The sequence below is a fragment of the Cynocephalus volans genome, chromosome 15 (assembly GCF_027409185.1).
Source record: "Cynocephalus volans isolate mCynVol1 chromosome 15, mCynVol1.pri, whole genome shotgun sequence".
In the NCBI taxonomy this organism is placed as follows: domain Eukaryota; kingdom Metazoa; phylum Chordata; class Mammalia; order Dermoptera; family Cynocephalidae; genus Cynocephalus; species Cynocephalus volans.
This window is the reverse complement of record NC_084474.1, coordinates 66,000,997-66,014,866: the sequence shown is the minus strand read 5'-3', so window position 1 is coordinate 66,014,866 and position 13,870 is coordinate 66,000,997. Positions and strand designations below refer to the sequence as shown.

Genomic DNA, 13,870 nt, shown 5'->3' with positions numbered 1-13,870 from the left:
CCAAGCATCTGGAGTGAGAGCTATTAGGCATCTGGTCAAGCAGGGAGAACTCCAGGGCCTCATGTGGTTCCCAGGCCTGCTTCATGTCCTTGTCACCCACCCTGCAACTCTCCCAGCTGGGCTCCTCAGGAGGGCTGGGAAGCAAGAGTTGTCAGTCTCAGTTTTTCTTGAGTATGATCTGTTACAAGATTCTGCATTTCTCCATCTCCATATCACCCTTGTCATATCACCCTTGTCATTCACCCTTGTCATCTCCCCTTAGTTCAGAATCTCTGGACTTGGGGAAGCTTCTGACTGCACAGGGCTGTGAGCTGGAAGAGGGAGAGGGGCTCACTAATTGACAACACCATTCTTCCCCGGAGACTAAAGGACACCCATAATGCCACTAGGGTCAGGACCACACACACAGCTTTTGTCTTCATACTCCCTTACTGACTTTGGCAAATTATTTTATATTTGAGCCTCAGTTTCCTCCTCCTTACAATGGAGGAAAATATTAGATTCCATGAGTTACTGTCTGTAAAGTGTCCAGTACAGTGCCTAGCTCATAGTGAAGATGATACAACCTAGCTGTTCTCCACCCCCCAACACACTTAGCCTGCCCCTCCCCAGACCTGCCGCCTTTGAGAGTGCGGTGAAGCTTCCTGTCCGTGTTCCCAGAAGACATTGCAGGGGTGGGTGGGGAGGCAGGTCTACAGGGGTAATGAAGTTCTGGGAGGTTAAAGGAATTAGGGAGGAGATGAATACCAAGGAAAGAGCTTGCCAAGAACAAAGTGTGAATGTTGGGACTGAGGAGACAGCTTAAACATGGGCAAGTGGAGCATTCCAGGCAGAAACGGTCTGCAGAGAAGGGCAGAAGGTCCCTGGGGAAGGGAACAGTCTGGAGGGTGGGGGAGGGCTGAGGAGGGGGCGGTGGGGAGACCTAGGATGGAGGAAGTGAACAAGGAGAGCCGCCACCACAGGGCTGGAGGGTGATGCTGCTGGGAACCAAACCCCTCAGACTTTCTACTGCAAAGTGAAACCCTGAGCCCTGGGTGTGGGGGGCGGGCAATGGGGAGGGGAAGTGGGGAAGGAGGAGGGAAAGCAGGAGGACAGGGGCGAGGGCCCTGGGAGCAGCAGAACAGCATCCCAGCTCCCGACAGCCACCATTCTCCAGACCTCCCTCCCAGGCCCTCTTCCTCTAGATTCTCTTCCTCCACCTTCCTCTTTGCAGAACTCCTCTTTGGTCCCCCAGCTCCTCCCCACCCCTTTACTGACATCCTCAGTTTGTAGGGCTCAGCGGGGCCCAGGCCATAGCGGAGATGAAGGCTCAGTTCGTGGGCTTGCTGCTTCTGGAACTGCTGTGTGTGCCTCCAGGTAAGGTGCGATGGTGGGAGGGTTGACCTCCAAGCCCGCGGGAAGGGGCCAGCAGGGATCTCTCTATGGCCTCAAATATCCAGAGTCCTTAGCTCTGCGTGGAGTCTTCTAATGCCTTCCTGGGGGCAGTCTTTCCATCCCCAAAGCTTCTGTTTGGTCACCCCCTTGGCAGGAAAGGGACAGATACCCAAGCTCTTCCTCCACCCTGTTTCTCCCCAGGAAATACTGAGGCTCCTTCTCTACTCCTATGTCTCTTGACTCATAGCCCCCTCCCCCTGGCCTCCCTTTTGCTCCTCTAGTGGAAGCTCCAGGTCCCGAGGCAGAGGTCCTGGTTGTGTGGGCACAGGAGGGGGCTCCTGTCCAGCTCCCCTGCAGCCCCACAATCCCATTCCAGGATCTCAGCCTTTTGTGAAGAGGAGAGGTCACTTGGCCACATCAACCAGACAGGTACATATCCCAACTTCAGCAACAGAACCCCCCCAATCATGCACTTAAGGCATCAGACTCATAACCCAACACCAATCCTGCCCTCTGTCCCCTCCTCTGAGCTGTCAGTCCCTCAGAAGCCAGAATCCCTCACGGCCCCTCCTTCCCTTCCTACACAGACTGCTCCCTCACACCTGCCTCACACGCCCCTCTGTAGAAGTGGAGAGATACATATTGCTAATGGAAGAGACTAACCAATCTAAAAAAGTTACATTCTGTATGATTCCAAACAGATGACATCTTAGAAAGGTAAAACTATAGAGACAGTAAAAAGGTCAGTGGTTGCCAGGGATTCAGGGGAAGTAGAAATAAATGGAGCACACGGGATTTTTAGGGCAGTAAAACTATTCTGTATGACACTGTAATGGTGGGTATAGGCCATTATGCATTTGTTAAAACCTACAGAACTATACAGCACAAAGAGTGAGCCTTAATGTAAACTATGGACTTTAGATAATATTGGTCCATCAATTGTAACAGATGAGCCACTCAGATGTGAGGTCTTGATAGAGGAAATGGGGGTGGGGGTGAGTAAGAGGAGGAGATATGTGAACTCTTTACTTTTTGTTCAATTTTTCTGTAAACCTTAAACTGCTCTAAAAAAATATAAAGACAAAATAAAGGCATTCCCATATAAACAAACATGGACAAATTCACTGCTAGCAGATCCACCTTACAAGAATTACTAAAGGAAGTCCTTCAAGCTGAAAGCAAGTGAACTCAAACAATAACTAGAATCAATCAGAAAAAAATAAAGAGTGTTGGTAAAAGTAACCTTGTAATTATAAAAAGTAACTTTGTAATTATAAAAAACAAATTTCTTCTCTGAACAGATTTTTTAAACAATTGTATAAAATAATCTAAACATCATTATATTATTGGACCTATAATGTAAAGAAATGTAATATATTTGGCATAGCACAAAGGAGGTGAGTGGGAACAAGCTGTATTGCAGTATGGAAATGACACCAGATTGTATCTCAAATCCCCAGGAAAAAACAAAGAGAATAAAAAATAGTAAATATTGTTAATATAACAAATGCTATCAGTATATACTTGTTCTCTTTTATACTCTCATCTTCTTTAAAGGATATAAAATTATATAAAGTAATAATGACAGTGTAATGTTGGGTTTGTAACATATAGATGCAATATGTATAGCAATAATAGTACCAAAGAGGGAAGAGGAATAGAGGATTTTAGGACTAACATTTCTATATCTCACTGGATTTGTTAGTATAAATCTGAAGTAGATTCTGTTCAATTAAGAGAGTAACCACTAGAAAATAAAAACTCTCAAAAACACACAGTTAAAAAAATCACTAAAGGAATTAAAATGTTATAGAAAATATTAACTTAATGCAAAAGACAGTACTATAGGAGGAATAGAAAAACAAAAATAAGAAGTGAGCCATTTAAAAAACAAAAAGTAAAATAGCAATATGTAAATCCAACTATATCAATAACAATAAATGTGAATGGATTAAACAGTGCAATCAAAATTAGAAATGGTTGTGCTTTAACGGACACTATCAAAGAAGTGAAAAGAACCCGTTAAATGGAAGGATGTACTTCCCAATCATATATCTGATAAGTATCTTATATCTATAATATATAAAGAACACTTACAGCTCAGTAATAAGAACACAGCCCAAGTAAACATAGACAAATAATTTGAATAGACATTGCTCCAAAGAGGATATACAAATGGCCAATAAACATATGAAAAGGTGCTCAACATCATAGCATGAAGAAAATACAGATTAAAACCACTTCACATCACTCTGGGATGGCTATAATCAAGAAGAATTATAAGTGTTTGCAAGGATGTGAAGAGATTAGAACTCTCACACATTGTTAGAGGGATTGTAAACTGACATAGCCACTTTGGAAAACTGTCCTGCAGGTCCTTAAAAAGTTAACCAGAGTTACCATATGACTTAGCAATTCTACTCCTAGATACATACCGAAGAGAAATGAAAGCATATGTTCAAGTTCAAAAACTTGAACACAAATGTTCATAGCATAATTATTCATAATAGCTAAAAAGTAGAAACAATTCAAATGTTCATCAACTAATGAATGGATAAACAAAATGTGGTATATCCATACAATGGAATATTATTTGGCACTAGAAGGAATGATCTGTTAAACAGCATGGACAAACTTTGAACACGTTATGCTAAGTAAAAGAAGCCAGTCACAAAAGACCACTTATTATAAGATTTTATTTACATGAAATGTCCAGAATAGAAAGTAGATGAGTAGTGGTTGCCTAAGGGTGGGGAGGATGGAGTGGTTGGGCTTGATAGCCAAAGGGTATGAGGTTTCTTTTTAGTGTGGTGAACATGTCTTAAAATTGCAATTACACCACATGACTGTGAATTATATCTCAATAAAGCTATAACAAAAAAGTTCATATATAAATAACAGAATGGTTTTATTATGGAAACAAAACAAGCAGAGTAATTAAGCATAAAATCATTTCATTCTTGATAAAAGTATATTGAATGTTATCGATCCTGAAGCAAACTAGTTTATAACCCAACTCTTAAAGCATTTATATGTATTGAAATTAATTCTTATCATTTTGAAAAGCTGTAATCTTAGTTACGGGAAGAATATATTTAATCTAAATACACATTGTTATAGGTATGGCTCAGAGGTCAATATACGTAAAGGTAGTTGTATTCATCTTTGTTAAATAGCTGCACAAAACTATTAACTTAAAATATGAAAGGGTTATTTATGAGATATTTCAAACTATAAGTTGCACATTCTAAGAGACTTATAAACAAAAATGATTCAAAGATGCCTTTATGCGAAATTCAGCAAATTCAGTTTCAAAATGTCCTCTTTTGTTATGGAAAACAAATAAGTATAATGTTCAGAAACCTTAATGGACAGAAAATAGTTGAGTTATATATATTCCTTTGCAATTTTCACATCTAAATTTATTTAACGTGTTAACCCTACACATTCAAAAACTTAAGAATGAGATATTACTTCAATAAGAAATTATTCAATTTTACTTGCAACTTTTCGGAGCTGTAATTCTAATACATATTGGGATCTCAAACAATTTGCAAATAGCAACAATAAAGATTATGTATTTTAAAAATTGGACAAATGAATAGAGAATACATGGAGATGTAAAACACAAAATAGTTATTTGCTTTACAAAATGTTCTTAAATATATAGATTAATTAATAACATATGCCCTTTAAATATTCATGCATTAAAATAAATTTACCAAAAAATCGACTTGCAAATTTTTAAAACTCCACCAACTGTATAAAGAGAGGGACTACTCTTATCCAAAAAAAAAAGCATCAAAATGTTTTAACAGTTCAAAAATAGAAGGGGCCCAAAACAATTGATCTCTCTGAAATAAAACAACTTAATAAGATGGCTATTCACCGTGCCCTTCAAGAAATTAATAATCTATTTTTAAAACGTATTTTTCAACCCCAACTTGCAACATATTTTGACTTCCATTTCTGCTTTCCCTTGAATCAGTCTGGTCTGCATGGAAGAGTGCCACACACTGAGGCTATTGGTGATTTAGGTTAATGTTCTGGAAACTAATGTTGTCTATATACACAGAAAGTAATGAAGAACAAAGTTAGTGCTGAAATACAATGCATACTCCTTAGATTGTAAAACTCTACCAGTCTAACAAAAAGCACAAAAATACAGATGCCAAAGTTGAAAAATATATAAACCAGCACAGAGTCAATATCATATACCTTACCAAGTAAATTTTGTTTGCTGGATTGTTGTCTGGCATTTGGGAAGGTAAATAAATTAATTTAGGAGGCTAGAAACCCCAATTCCACCCTTAACAAAGATTGGCTTATTACTGAATTAAAGTTAATAGTGAAAGAGCATAGTGAGGGCTTTTGTGTGCTTACTGATGAGAAAAAGTTACCAAAATTTTCTTATGGAAAGAAAAAACTGGATAATATTTTTTGGAAAATAAAAAGTAAACTTAGGAATAAAGAAGTTAAGGCACTTGTTTCAATGGGTTTGCAATATCAAGGGCAAAGTATGTTTTGTATTTCTTTGAGAGATATCTTCTACCCTTAAACCTTGCTGCTTTAATAGATCTTTACTGTCAAATCTAACAACTCTGAGTTACCCAAATAGAATTAGTTGAAGAATTCATTATCATTTGTTACTCTAAAAAATAAGTAAAGAAATGAATTAAATTGTTCTAACTCAAAGTTTTCTAATACTATTGTTTTAACTACAGTTAAAATGGAAGCAAATAAGCTCATCTCTCATATCTGATATTACCATTTCTATAATAAAGCTTACTTTTTCTTTTCAACTGATGCTGAAGAATTCATTACTTAAAAAATTCAACTAAAAATTTCTCCAAATCTATTTTATTTAAGAAATAAGTTGACAGAAGCAAAAGCAACTAATATGCCAAATAAAACACAACCAAAACCAATTCAGCGCGAGATCATAATATAATAATTCAATGAAATATTTCACACTACATGGTAAATAGGGTGTTCTATTTCCCCTTCAAAATACACCAGCTGACTTTTAAAGTAAATTGTTTTACATGCTCTAATCACAAGTACTATCATGTGACTATTCACTGTGTATTTAGGTAACTTAGGCTTGGAGCGAAATACACTATACCAGTGACTCACTACTAAGATGGACAGAGTCAACCTGAAGTACATTGCCTGCAGCTATCTTAGCATAGCTAAAAACTATATAAAAGAGTGAAATGAGAACCAATGAAACTAATGCAATAGATATGAGGGTACTTCAAAAGTTCATGGAAAGATTTGTATTATCTTTTAATTCTATTTTTCCACAAAGTTTTTGAAGTACTCTCATATATGACACTGCCATCAAACAATTCTTAAGTTCTAAAAGCAAAGCATCATAGAGTTAGTATAAGAATGCATGAACTTTTAAAATAAACGTATATTACAGAAAATGAAGACAACAGAAAAATATTCCATTCTAATGTAGTAATTTGTAGTACTGAAAATGTAATTTTTGCAGCACTATAACATGAAAATTTTAAAAACCTATTCATTGAACAGGTGCAGTGAAACTAAATATGCAGCCCATCATATTAAAAAGATACATCATCTATTCTAAATCTTTATAAGGCCAAGTTAATTATTTTATAATTTCCTTCAATAAATGATTTAAAATATGAAAAAAATTACTTAAAGGAACAAAGCACTTAGAATGTAAAACTGTGTTGTAAATTTTATTGTAATTGTCATTTTGTTCTTAATTTTGAAGACTGCATCACAGTTTCATAAATAATATCACTTGTGTTTTTTAATAAATATATCTGTATGCAGAGGTATGTTTAACAGCATCTGCATATATCTCCAGAAATCATTGCTCATTTTAGTGTACATATTCTTCTTCTGATAAAGGCTTAATTTCTTAATACTTTAGTAGAAAACATGTGGATAGTTTGTACACCCTCTATATCCATATATTTTTTAAAACCTGAATAACATTCTTTTAAATTGTCCATCTAAAAAAAATATACAGGTAAAAAGAGTTATTGTTTTATCATGATTAAATTTGTATCCAATTAATGGGCATAAGTGAAAAAAACTAATCACTTAATAGACATTCATAAAATAATAAAATGCAATATCATGCACTATTACTAAGAAAATGCCCACTTATATAAACAGCAGAAGATGAGAGCAGTATCATGGAAAATTCTGTATATATCTTTATGTATATCTTTAAAAAAACACTTTCATTTATATAATTTCCATTTTAATTTAAATGCCACATATTTCCAGCTAACATTTAAATTATTTTTTTAATTTAAGTTCTACTATAAACCATGAAACAACTTCAGAAACTTGCTGAAGTGTAAGAATAATTATTTCCTTCTATTATATAGCACATTAAGTAGTTTGTTAAAGGTTATGTTTCAGAAATATACTCTGAGCCTGAATATATTCAAATTCAAGATCAATATTTTAACAGAATGAAGGGTCATGGGGAAAAATGCTAAATAGGTAAAACCTTTAAAGACCATGTGACAGTAAGGAAGACACCTGTCTGGAGTATCTCAGAGTGGGAGATTTGACATTTTAGCAAAGGACAGTAATGCTTGATCTTCTATTCCCCACAGAACTCTGGACCCAGTTTACAACAGGAGGGGAAAAGAAGCAGCATTTCAGATGTCCATAGTTGGATCTGCAAAAGATGCCATGTAGGAAGAAGAGAATCACATTTTACTTCATGTAGTATAAGTCTTTGAAATGAAGGCTCTGTTATTTTTCAAGACTGGAAGGATATCACAGTGTTTATTTTATATACAAAGTAGGATCTGTTCCAGTATACTCTGGTGAAATAATTCACATATGGAGAATAATTAATTTTGACCTAATGACAAAATCGCCCTTATTTGGAGTAGATTAACCTGTCACCTTCTTCACAAACAACCTATCAAAAGATGTGAAACATAATATTAGAAAACTTATTAAACCTATAGCAGAAATGCACTCAATGTTCAAGTGACTATATTTATATGAAAAATATGTTACTGCTAAACATGGACCATAAAACATCTCAAATTGTTTATTTAGCAAATAGAAGCTTCTTAAGTAAGTCCCACGCCCACTAAACTCCTGAACTTCCCACTGAGATGGAGAAATCAGTATAAAGTGTCTCCAATTTTTAAAAGATTTAATCTTGAAATTTAGAAGGCAATGTTTCCATAATCTGTTATCACTGTTCTGAAGAACCTTATCATGGAGTCTACCAAGGCTGAGAAATGGCCACACTGTATTCCTAATGAATAGCCAAACTCTTCTCTTTGTGTAGAATTGACTCAAAATTACTTAGTAAGCAAGTCAGCTTTTGTGACTTGCCCAGTGTAAATGTTTACATTCTTACCTAATTTTTTTTAAATTTTATTTTGACGATATACATTGTAGCTGATTATTGCTCCCCATCACCAAGACCTCCCTCCCTTCTCCCTCCCCCCTCCCCCCCAACAATGTCCTTTCTGTTTGCTTGTCGTATCAACTTCAAATAATTGTGGTTGTTATATCTTCTTCCCCCCCCCCCCGGTTTTGTGTGTGTGTGTGTGTGTGTGTGTGTGTGTGTGTGTGTGAATTTATATATTAATTTTTAGCTCCCACCAATAAGTGAGAACATGTGGTATTTCTCTTTCTGTGCCTGACTTGTTTCACTTAATATAATTCTCTCAAGGTCCATCCATGTTGTTGCAAATGGCAGTATTTCATTCGTTTTTATAGCTGAGTAGTATTCCATTGTGTAGATGTACCACATTTTCCGTATCCACTCATCTGATGATGGGCATTTGGGCTGGTTCCAACTCTTGGCTATTGTAAAGAGTGCTGCGATAAACATTGGGGAACAGGTATACCTTCGACTTGATGATTTCCATTCCTCTGGGTATATTCCCAACAGTGGGATAGCTGGGTCGTATGGTAGATCTATCTGCAATTGTTTGAGGAACCTCCATACCATTTTCCATAGAGGCTGCACCATTTTGCAGTCCCACCAACAATGTATGAGAGTTCCTTTTTCTCTGCAGCCTCACCAGCATTTATCGTTCAGAGTCTTCTGGATAATGTTTACTGAGATAGCTTAGCTAGCTTGAAGGGGCTTTTATAATAAAATACTAAATATTATTCTAATGCCTATGAAAGATGTCAGAGGGCCAACTTTAAAAGTAAAAGATTGGATTAGCTTAAGCTCATGCCCAGCTTGGTGGGCAGCCAAGAGCAGAATAGAAAGGTTGCAGATAGCAGATAGCAATATAGTAGTAATTAGTGAACACCTGATGTGTAATATAACTAAGTTTTGCCACCAATAAACCAAAGATCACAGCCATCAAATACCAACAGAGAAAATTCAAAATACATGCAGCATAAAACAGAATAAATTTATATTACAAGATAAAGAAAGTAAGGAAGAAAACAGAGGTGGAAATCACAAAAATTAATTTCTCACCTCCACATTGGTCTCAGATGATAAGATGAAGAGCTATTATTGTTTAGAAAGGGACAGAAAAAATCTTGGCTGCACCCTGAACAGAATATGCACTACAATTTAAGATAGCCACTAAAATACATAAGAAAGTTATATTCTCAAATATATCCTTTCCACATTTATATGGTTTACACTATTCTAACATCCTCATCAATTAAAAAACTACAGTAATTAAAAAAAATTGTCCAAGGGCCGGCTTATGGCTCACTTGGGAGAGTGTCATGCTGACACCACCAAGTCAAGGGTTAAGATCCCCTTACTGGTTATCTTTTACAAAAAAAAAAAAAAAATTGTCCAAATTAAAATATGCCAAAACAGGATCAATTATTTATATAAGAATTGAATATATGACAAAGATGGTATTAGAAATTAGTAAGTAAAATATAAAATACTCAATAACAGATCATAAAATTAAAGGCCAACCATTTGACAAAGTATAAAGTCAGAGGCCTACCTCATAACTTACAGCAATGCATGGAGTAAAGATTGAAATGTAAAACATGAAATAATAAAATTTCTAAATATAAATGAATAAATAAATTTATCCTAAGGTCCCCACCCCCGACTTTCTCAGGAGTCAAACCTCCACTATAGCCAACACGATCAGATATACAAACTCTCCTGCCAGTCTTCTTGGTTACCAGATATGAAGTATATTCACTGAAGGTTAAGAAGTAAAGCAATTTGGTAAAATAGTTGAATCAATGTAGAAATTAAGTTACAGCTAAATTCTAACAACTAAAATGACTCCAAGGAGCTGGCCAGTTATTTCAGTTGGTTAGAACATGGTGCTGATAACACCACGGTCCATGGTTCAATCCCTATCCTGGCCAGCACCTACATAAATAAATAAATAATAAAACACCTCTGAATATACTAGTCTTTGTGGATAATAGGGACTCAATGTATCAGAGGAATGGATGGATCGCATAACCTTCAGGGGATTCTACATTAATATAATTTCTCATATCCATACTTTTCATAAAGATTTAGAAACAGGGAGTTCTAAGTTTAAGAACCTGGACTACAAACGTATTGTTCTATTAGTACAAATAAATTTGTATACTTTGACCCAAAGTGCAATGGAGAGTGAGGCTGACATCATTCCAGTGGGATTCTTAACTTTGGCCAGTTGGCTTCAGGATCCACAAAAACTTTCGGCCAAATTCTGAATGTGTGTGTGTTTTAGGGAGAGGGTACATAATTTCCATCAAATTTTCAAGGGCATCTGTGGACCAAACAAAGATTAAAAACCTTTGTGAGCCTAATAGATGTTCTAGAACCTAATACATACTAACAGAGTCTATCTAAACTTCAGATAAAGGTGGGCTGAGTAATTCTATTATAATTTTAATACAATGCTCTAATATTTGGAACACAGAAGATATCCTATAACGTTTGCTGAATAAATAAATAAATAAATAAATAATATCTTGTAAAAAAGGTTTGCATACTAATCCTATTAGTTTGATTTCTGTTACTGAAGAATAATTAATAACAATAATAATGATGATATTAACAAACATTTATATAGTACCTACTATGTGCAAGGCATTGTTCTAAGAGTTTCATATATGATAACTCATTTACTATTTACAACAATTCTATGTTGTAGTCACTATTGTTTACATCCATTTTATAGATGGAAAAATCAAGATGGAAAAAGGAGATATTAAGTAATGTGTCCAAGATTATTTATCTAGTAAGTGTCAAAGCTGGGATTTGAACACAGGTAGTCATTTGGCTCCAAAGTATGTGCTCTAAGCCAGGGGTAGGAAAATTTTTCTGTAAAGGGCTGGATAATAAATATTTTAGTCTTTGTGGGCCATACAGTCACTCTTTTACATCTACTCAGCTCTGCTGTTGTAGCGCCAAAGCAGCCACAGACAACATGAAAACAAATTAATATGGCTGTTCCAGTAAAACTTTATTTAGGACACTGAAATTTGAATTTCATATAATTATCACATCTCAAAATATTCTTCTTCTTTTAATTGTCTTTCAACTATTTAAAAAATTTTAGAAAGTCTAGATAAATTCCTTCTGGGACATGGATAGAAGCATCAACACCGTGGGGTCATTCCTTTGTCTTTCCTGCATCTTTTTGCCACACCCGGCTTAAGGTGGTTGTGATTCTGGCAATGAGATCCCAGAAAAGGAATGTGGCTCATTCCAGTCCTTAGAAGCACTAGAATACATTTAGCTTCAAAAATGACAAGTTTGATAAGAGTGTCCAGACCAAGAAAAGTAATGCAAAACTTCATGATGGAGTATGTCAGCGCTATACAGAAGTTGTTGAATGGCGTGTAAAATACAGCAAAATACAAACCATTATCAAAACCCCTAAAATGTGTTAAATGTTTGCAAAAGACAGTGAAGGATTCCTACCACATAATTTGTAGACCATGTGCCTATGAACTTGAAGTTTGTACAAAATGTGGAAACAAAGAAGACATTGTTATTTTATTTAATAAAGAACCAGAAAAGACAGAAAATATTCAAAATAATCTGAGATCCAACCGCAAAAGAAGCTGCAGAAGAAATGAAGATGAGAGTGATGATGACTTAGATTTTGATATATTTAGGTGACACAGAAGATCATAATCAAGTGGATTAATACAACTATATTAAAAGTCAGTATGAGAATACGAAGTTCTGACCAACTTTTGACATTGAGGGTTTCACAAAAAAATACTGTGAAATCCTAGTGAGGAAATCAGAAAAAGCCATAGGCAAAATACATATAAACTTTCATCCAGAGCTTTCTTATAACAAATTTTTAAGTTGTGCATGCTAGACTATCTGCCAAAGTGAGTATTGGCATATCATATTGCAGTTTGTGGGATTTTTTTTTTTTTTCTTTTTGGCAGCTGGCCAGTGCAGGGATTGAACTCTGGACCTTGGTGTTATCAGCACCATGCTCTAGCCCACTGGGCTGACTGGCTAGCCCCATGGGAATTATTTAGAAGAATGTTTTACCTAATATGAAACTAAACAAGATTAAAAATTGATAGCTGAATAAGAATTATGTCATGTAAAAATAAGATGACATTCTATTGCTGGCCTCAAAAACTGGTCTTTGGTAAGTACTTTTTGACAGATTGATTTCAAGAAAAGGACCCAAGCAAAAGCCCCTTAATGTTTGCTCATTACAAAGCAAAAACAGTGTTGTAAAAAATAATAATCCCTAACAAATGAGTAGTGACTTTTAAAAAAAGTATTGTTATATGCCTCATCACGTTTTTTTTTACCTTTTTTCTCTTATATAAAAAAATGCATAGAATTTATCCATAGATTGATGTTGAAACTCAGATGCCTTCCCAACTGTACACATTACCGTCCATGTGCAATAATGAGTTCCATGGCGTCATCTACTCTTGCTCTCAGAGAATCTTCACTTGCTAGAAGGAGAAGCAGCTGAGCTGGGGATTATTCCAATAGCATTCCAGTGATTTTGTGGCATCTTGACACAAATCTTTATATTAGGAAGAAGCCAAAATGAGGAACTTCTTCAGAGTCTCAGAACAGGAAAGATGTGGCTACTTCCTATGGACTTAGCAACAGATGTTGAGCTCATATAAATAACAGTAATTAGGAAAGTTATTTCAATTCAGAAATCACATGCCTGGCCAGATAACTCATCGGGTTAGAGCATGGTGCTGATAGAACTGAAGTCAAGGATGTTTTATATATACAAAACAAAAAGCAACATATAAACAATATTCAAAGTTTTTCTCAATTTCACAATAATGGGATCAATATTTAAATATATTTCTATCTTACCTGCTGAGCAGTGATTTAAAGTGAACATAGAAATTCCTTACCTAATTTAGTTTATACTCATAGGTTTAGTTTTCCAAAGTCTGACTTACCTTGAATATAAATTTTTCATCTGTTATTTTCCATTTTGTGAATTTTAACTGCATCCCATTCCTATCTCCTTTGGTTGGACTTTATGCTATTACTGTTCTTTATTGAGTTTTACCATACCAC

At 35.5% G+C, this 13,870-nt stretch overlaps 1 pseudogene; it reads left to right on the top strand.

Annotated features, from left to right (window-relative positions):
* The first annotated feature begins 12,018 nt into the window (after positions 1-12,018).
* Positions 12,019-12,466, top strand: LOC134363703 (uncharacterized protein C9orf85 homolog; annotated as a pseudogene).
* The last annotated feature ends 1,404 nt before the right edge of the window (positions 12,467-13,870 follow it).